The sequence below is a fragment of the Denticeps clupeoides genome, chromosome 3 (genome assembly GCF_900700375.1).
Source record: "Denticeps clupeoides chromosome 3, fDenClu1.1, whole genome shotgun sequence".
NCBI classification, from domain to species: domain Eukaryota; kingdom Metazoa; phylum Chordata; class Actinopteri; order Clupeiformes; family Denticipitidae; genus Denticeps; species Denticeps clupeoides.
The window spans coordinates 35,737,097-35,743,665 of NC_041709.1; the positions used below are offsets into that span (position 1 = coordinate 35,737,097).

General features: G+C 38.9%; 1 protein-coding gene across 8 annotated transcripts in view; it reads right to left on the bottom strand.

Annotated features, from left to right (window-relative positions):
* LOC114785606 (NACHT, LRR and PYD domains-containing protein 12-like) overlaps positions 1-6,569 on the bottom strand; it is a 438,381-nt gene that overhangs the window by 297,291 nt on the left and 134,521 nt on the right. The window lies entirely within an intron of this gene.

Sequence of the window (6,569 nt, forward strand, 5' to 3'; positions counted from 1 at the left end):
GACTTCAGTCAGCTCGCAAACTTTGAGAGAATGAGTGATATGTTGCCTATTCAATCCATGTACTAATCATTTAAATCGCAGCTTTTTACATTCATGTAATCGCACAGACTGTAATTAGATTAATCGTGCAGCTATAATTTGTACCACATTTTACTGGACACGTTACAGGTCGTGTGCTCTTTTAAAAGACATGTCAAATGCTCTTTTAAGTGCGATACAAGTCCTTTCACTGTGTGAAATTGGCGCATACAGCGAAATTGCACATTTGAATTCTGTAACAACTGCTGCAGCAATAGCGGGAGGTGTAGGTGTGTTATGTACACGATAGAAATGAGCTTTAAAAGCTGCATAAGTACAAAAATGTCTGCTTGCAGTCAGCGCTAACACATTTGAAAAAGCAATATTTTCATGTTTTGTCTGGATATCCGCCTGATGTGTTGCATGATCTCTTCGAAGGTATAGTGCCCCTAGAAATAGCACTGTGCCTAAGAGTATTCATTCACAACAAATACTTCACTCTTGAAGAGCTGAACAAATGAATCAAAGAGTTCCCATATAAATGGTCAGACAAAACCGATGCACCACAGCCTGTCCCTGTGAACTTTGCCCAACGGAAAAGTGTGGGTGGCAATGCCCACGAGAACTGGGCTTTGCTGCGACTCTTGCCACTTATGGTTGGATCGAAAATCCCTGAGGGTGACACAGCATGGGAAGTGCTTCTTGTGCTCAGAGACATTGTTGAGCTTGTTGTAAACCAAGTCCACACAGAGGAGACCATTTGCTTCCTGGACAGCAAGATATCTGAGCATAAACACAGGTTTCTCATGGTTTTCCCAGAGCAACGCCTCATCCCAAAACACCATTTCCTTGAACATTATGCAGAACTTATCAGGGCTTATGGTCCTCTGGTGTCACTGTGGACAATGCGGTTTGAGGCAAAGCACAGCTTTTTCAAGCGTGTTGTCAGACATACTCGTAGCTTTAGAAATATTCTGCTGTCACTTGCTATGAAACATCAGTTGTTGCTTGCTTATAACCAACATGATTCCAGAGCTGTCAGACCTTTACTACAGGCTACAACACTGTCTACAGTGGATGTTCATGTGCTGAGAGAGGATATCCAAGAAGCACTGCTGGCCAAGTTTCCTGGTGAGACATGTGTCCAGATAGCCAAAAGTGTGTGTTACAGGGCCACCAAGTACACTAGTGGAATGATCCTGGCTAATGGTTCCACTGGTGGTCTACCAGATTTTGGGGAGTTGATTCAGATTGTGGTTTTGAAGGGCAGTGTTGGATTCATAGTGAAAGGTATAACTGCTTGGTCAGTTGAGCATCTGAGGAGCTATGTGCTTGAGAAAAATGGTCCAGTGAAAGTCATAGAGCCAGCTGAGCTATCAGACATGGTCCCCTTAATTTCTTACATCTTTGGTGGAACAACCATTATGACTCTTAAGCGCAGCATTTGTGTTTCATAGATTCAATGATACAAACTCGCATTCCTACTATTTTCAGACATGGCATATAGTTAATGGGCTCCTGATTTCCATACCTAAGGATCAAATTTTATATGCTCTTTACATTATTCACCATTTAGCTGTTACTAAGAATTACAGAAACATTTTACAAACATTTAATCTATAGGTTGCATAATGTCACAATCGGCTCAACTCCGAGTGATCCTTGCAGATCACGATGTCCGTAAAGTCGTACTACCATCTGGAATCCCTGAGATGGTGGATGACCTTCAGTCATTCGTGATACCTTTTCCATTGGAAGAGACTTCTGTCTTCACTATAAAGATGCTGATTTTGGTGATGAGTTTTTCACCCTTGTATCTACAACTGACCTTAAGAACAAGGACACAATCAAGATTGTGTTTCTCCAGAACCAAGAGCCTACAGTAACCTTAACCTTAAATGATGTGACTGACACTAATGTGACTAATGTGACTGATCATCCCCCTGAAGAGCACTTTGTCAAGTAATGACACACTGATTTTTTCTTCATCTGAAGATAGTCAAGGGCACCGTTACCAACGCTGGCCTGTTCAGTTTCCGATTCCAAGGTTTTCTGACCTCACAGAGATCCAAATTCAGTCAGCCAATGAGCGCTTCCAAAAATATGGGACTCTTCTCCCTACAAAAGATTTCATTCCACTGCTTCCTGACATCCTTGGAAAACTAGCAGAAGCTATTTATAAGTATACCGCTTATCCATCAAGTCTGCAGATCAGTGAGGTTGCAGAGGCCCTGACTCTAAAGCATCCCTGCCTGAAAGAACCGGGGTCCTTCAATGGGTCCTATGGATGGGCGCAGCGTCTAAAATATAAGATGAACAATTTCAGAAGCAAGCTTAGAGGTCTCGGCTGCCCTGAAGTTGAAGTAAACTCACTGAAGAGGAAAACAAAACATGACCAATATCCGGCAAAGAATGTTAAAAAAACCAAAGAAGGCTGAGGTGAACTACCTACCCCCTCATGCTTCAGGTGAAAGTAGTGAAAGTTTGGAAAAAGAGAGAGTCGAGCTCCTGAGTGAAGTGATGAAAAGGGACAACTCCAGGGTGGTAGCTCAGAAAATGGCCAAAACGTTCAGCCTTCGTCGGGAGGAAATAGTGAAAGAGGCCCCTGCCATCAGTGACTTCATCAAGCGCTGGCCTGCACTTTTTACTGAGGCACAGGTGAGATAATAAAATGTTTCTTAAATCAATATTTTTGTACTGTGAATTGATAAATTGTGGATACATGTTCACAAATTGAAGTCAAATAACAAAAAAAAATTAGAAATAAATACATTTAGATTTGAATGTATACAAATACACATTTACATGTTTTATTTCTGCATCATTTATACATACTTATGTCTCTTGGGGTATTTTACACTGCTGTGCCCTGCAGATATGTGAAGAATTCAAGAGGATAACAACAGTTAGCCTTAAATCAACCTTTCTGGCCAAGCTTGACCAATGCACCCCAAATCTGATGGCCTTGACCCAGTCAAAAGGAGGAGCTGCAGGCTTGAAGATAAGGCAGATTAAGGACGTGCTTCAGCAGGTATAATGACTAAATTTATTTTGAATAGACCTTTATTTTAATCTGCCTCACTGTTTTCATGTCAAATGTCGATATGGCTTCTACGATCAAGGTCCATTGTATACCAACACTAATTTTTTTCAAATTCTTCTTATTTTGGTTACACTTGAATCTGATTTTTAATGAACACCGTATCTATTTTTCCATCAATCAGGACAACACAGTTGAAAAGCGCAGAGAAATTGCCATTTGCTGCCTCATAGTCTATCTTGGAGAGAAGGAGGAGGATCTTTTCAAACTGTACAGCGTAAGTACTTGAGTACTTTTTTAGGGTCTGTATGAGGGTCTGGTTTTCCTTTCAGGGGTGAGTATTATTAGAGTATTATTATTTGATTTTCTTTTAAAAGTTGAAAAACAAAAACATTAAAAACAAAGTTTTTAATTTTTTTCATTTTAGACATTACAATGAAATGAACAAAAGGTCCTGTTACAAAGGTCCTGTTCCAAAAACAAAATCAAACCCTTATCAAATTTTTGTTTATTTGATAGTAAAGAATATGTGAAAATGCCTTGCATTTTCAACTTAGAAATGAAAATTAAATAAACACTCGTTTTGTTTTCAATACATGCCCCTGAACGAAAAATCCAACGCCAAAACATACATGGACCCTTTAGCCTTCGTGGGTAGAGATATGGCCATTTCAATCTTGTGCACCAGTCTCCTGTGGGCTAGGCGTTGAAGTACATGGTCACCATGCATTCCCTTATGCATGTCATCCTGAAGAGCTTGAGCTATGTATTTTATGCATCCTGACATCTTTTAATTTCTCTTACAAGGATGTGGAGGAGCTCAACGCAGACCTTGCAATGCAAGTGATGAAGATTGCTATCGTTGGTGATGGCGTGCAACCATCATAGTTGAGGGATCCAAGATCCTGGAGGGGATTGATGTTGCCAGATCCTGTGCTTTGCTCATGGGAGTAATCTACGCTCTTAACCTTACCTATCCCAAGCACTTGAAATTGACCTTTGAGGTATTTCAGAAGCTATGCCTTGAGCTTGATGCACAAAAAGCCAGCTCTAAAGTAATGAATCTCAAGTTTGGTATTTTCTAGAGCAGACTTGATCGACCTTTCGTGAGGGAAAGTTTCACATCACACACGCACCTGTTCTTTTTTTCTATATTTCTGGTGCCAGTTCATGCATTGGGTTTTACCAAATTTTATAACAATGTTCTTCAAAAGCTCATGTTTTGTGTCTAGTCTACAAATGCTGCTGTTTGCACGTTTTTAAGGAATTTGAGTTGTGGTTAATTTCTCCCTCTACTTCTGTGTTCTGAGGGTATTGGTGTGTTTTGAACTTCATACGCAGTGCCCTCTTTAGCTGCTGTTAATCTGGAAGGTGAATAGTCGAAGATTGATAAGAATAAAGATGATTATGTAAGAATACTGGAAAAGTTGAATGAAAGAAGCTTTGCTCATTTTATGTTTAAATTAGTATATTTAATGTGTGGCAATCTGCCACCTCTTGTTTTGATTCACTTTCATGTGTTCAAGTCAAAGAATGGTGATCCATGTACAGGGTCTTACTACATTTTATAACACTGTTCCTCATAAGGAACAGTGGAACGTATTTTGCATCAGCTGATTTCACTCAGCCACCTTCAAACCACCAAACAAAGAAACACGACATCCTCATCTTCCTCGGATTGTGTTATAATCATTTAACTGCTTCTTGCTTCACAAAGACAGCAAGGTTCTGTAGCTACACCTCATTTCTGGGGGATCCCTTTTCTGATGGTCATGACACAAGAGAAGACACAGCACATGGCAACTTAATTTCTTTTGGAAAAAAGTTTGATCATCAAGTATCCAACTGTCTTAGAACCTTGACTACTCAAGGTTATAGTACAACCAAACGACCAAGGTTGTAGTGTTGAGAGACTTAGCCTTCTGGGAAACAGTAAAATGCCCTTATTATAGGAATTTCTTGCAGGGATCATATAGGGATCGTACTAATTGGGTCTGTCAGGAAGACAGACCATTTATTATTGTGCTGAGAATGGCAAAAAAGAACATTAAAGAACGTTAAAGACCGCCACGTGAAGACCGTCAAACGTAAAGAAACAACGGATTTGTAAAATAAAACTTCTTTGAAGTGATACTGCAGTACCACAGTAAAGAAGCCCCATTTTACAAATCCCATGCCCGCAGCTGTGACCAATGCCCGGACAGACCCATCAAAATTTCCCCTGGAATTTTGGCTTCTAGTTTTAATTAGAAATGTATTTTATTATGACCAAAAAGCTACTTAATAAAATATCATGTTGGATCAACTTAAATACCTGCATTCTTTTTGACAATTATTAAGTTCATGTAACTTAGAAATGTGTTTTGTTGTGGCTAAAAAGCTACTTCCCCATACTCAAAAATATTGCTTTGAATTAATGTAATTCTGCCAGGAGTTGGCTTAACTTAAAAACTCTAGTGGAAAACGTTAACATATCTTTTTGAGTCAAACTAACGTTTTACTGTCGACCGTAAACTTCTACAGAGAGTGATGACACTCTCCTGCCCTCAAAATCTAGAACGTCCCAGCTTAAACAACTCCTTCTTCCTTAACAACTCGACTACCTCCGTTTCTATCTCATTAATATTAAACTTAACCTCAAGATGCAGTTTAACGGCTTCTTGAAAACCTCATCCAGAAACGTTTAATAAAGAGTTTAATAAAGAGTTTAACAAAGAGACTTTTTTTAAACGTGTTCTTGTAAACATCATCCAAAAAAGTTTAATAAAGAGTTTAATAAAGAGACGTTTTGTGAAGTGGCTTCTTGAAAACATCATCCAGAAACGTTTAATAAAGAGTTTAATAAAGAGACTTTTTTTAAACGTGTTCTTGTAAACATAATCCAGAAACATTTAATAAAGAGTTTAATAAAGAGACTTTTTTTAAACGTAAACATTGTAAACATCATCCAAAAAAGTTTAATAAAGACTTCTTTTTATTTAAAACGTCTTTTTTGAAATGGCTTCTTGAAAGCATCATGGGAAAACTATTTAAGCAGATTTTACACGTATAAACCACATATTCAAAAATATAATGTCAAATGCACCAAGGGAGACGTTAGTAGCAGACAAAGATAAAGAAGAATCCGGTACGGAATTGAATGAAAAGATTGAGGCGCTTGGGGTCCAGTTTAGAAACCCCTTTGAAGACTATGAGCTCCTAGAGGTCATCGGGAAGGGGGTATCTTGCAAGGTTCACAAGGCCCGGCATAGAAAGACCGGTCAAATTGTTGCACTGAAAATTCTAAACCCTAAAAAACCGAGAGACTGAAGAGTTGAATCCAGCGAAACGTCACCAGTCTCCATCTGCAGTTGTGTACTGGTCATAAATGGCCTCCTGATAGACCTGCACAATGCAAAAGCCGCCATAAACATAATAGATTTCACTGTTAAATTACATTAATGACTCGTGGTTTTCTTTATTCATTTAATTTGGCAGAAAATCAAACCTACAGCAGTCTTCTCAACCGGTT